This window comes from Schistosoma mansoni, chromosome W, assembly GCF_000237925.1.
Source record: "Schistosoma mansoni strain Puerto Rico chromosome W, complete genome".
NCBI lineage: Eukaryota > Metazoa > Platyhelminthes > Trematoda > Strigeidida > Schistosomatidae > Schistosoma > Schistosoma mansoni.
In genome coordinates, this window is record NC_031502.1 from 57,601,610 (window position 1) to 57,602,996 (window position 1,387).

Genomic DNA, 1,387 nt, shown 5'->3' on the forward strand with positions numbered 1-1,387 from the left:
AACCGCGACCTAAGTAATTAAGTATGTATCTATGTATTTATGTATGTATGCATTTCTCACCAATCAATTTATCAGTCACAAAAAATATGACATTTGGTCATTCATTTTTGGATGGAACATTCAATATAAAGAAATGAGTAGTTTCGTGCTATAAATTGACCTGAGAAAAAATGAACGATGACCAAACTAGAACAAACTATTACTACCATTTAGTTATTTATTTATTCTCTGAAGAAGTGAATTACACTGAGGCACGAAACGTCAGAAAATCTAATTATTCTACTCATTAGGATATCCCATATATATATATATTAATAATTTATTATTGTCCATCTATCGAGTGTTCAGTTTACTAGAAGTTATAAAGTCGAACCTTCGTAATGATATATACGAACTATTATGATAATTTACTATTCAACAATGAGCATTCATTCAACAAAGTCAGTGAGATTTCCAACAGAATTCGATACAAACTCAAAGTTTACAATCAATAAATACACCATATTTCTAAGTATAACTATTCATCTTAGGAAGCAAAGATGGATAGTGACTAGCAGTGGAATCCACGACGCGCGTTTCGTCCGATTTGGGACACGTCAGCCGGATGTACCGGAATCTCAGAGTTCATATTCACTCTGAGAATCGAACCCAGTATCGTTCGCTTCAAACGCCATCACGTTATCCACTCAGCTACTGAGTCCTGATAGTCACTTGCTTGTGCAACGGGGTGAATTTTGAATCCACCTAGTATTGTTTGTTTGAATCTTCTCATTGATGTTTTGGACTGCAACTGGTCAGTCTTTAATTCATCTGAGTGATAATTTTAATTCAATAAAATATTCCAATTATGACATAGAAGAAGATAGATCAATTCAATGATAAGCTGCTCTTTTCAGTAAATTCATTCTCAAAATGTTACTATCATAAATACATACTTTTTCTTTTCAAAATGATAATCAGTAACATATTTGCAAACAATAGCAATAATTTATCAGAAGGGGTTTCACGGATATTATGGTAATCTAAATATATGAGATCATGAGTCAGTTGAAGCTAAACCACTATGGAAAACGTTGAAGTGCTGGACGGCCGTTTCTTCCGATTGTGGGACTCCTCAGCAGTGTGCGTCCACGATTCCGCCTTACGAGATTCGAACGCAGGACCTGACAGTCCCATGAGCGAGCACTAAACCCCTATACCACTTAGTTGTCCCTGGTTTGAATCTCGTGAGGCGGGATGGTGGATGTGCATTGCTAAGAAGTCCGGAAATAGAACGAAATGGCCGTTCAATGCTTTCATGTTTTCCATGCTGGTCTAGCTTCAATTGATTCATGGTCTCAACTATTGAAGTTACAATAGTTTGTTAATTATAGTAAGACAGAAGCCA

General features: G+C 35.8%; 1 non-coding gene across 1 annotated transcript; it reads right to left on the reverse strand.

Annotated features, from left to right (window-relative positions):
* Window positions 1–627: 627 nt before the first annotated feature.
* Smp_tRNA_00935_Pseudo_TTG.1.1 lies at window positions 628–698 on the reverse strand. The gene has a single exon. It is a non-coding gene (tRNA).
* Between the last annotated feature and the right edge of the window lie 689 nt (window positions 699–1,387).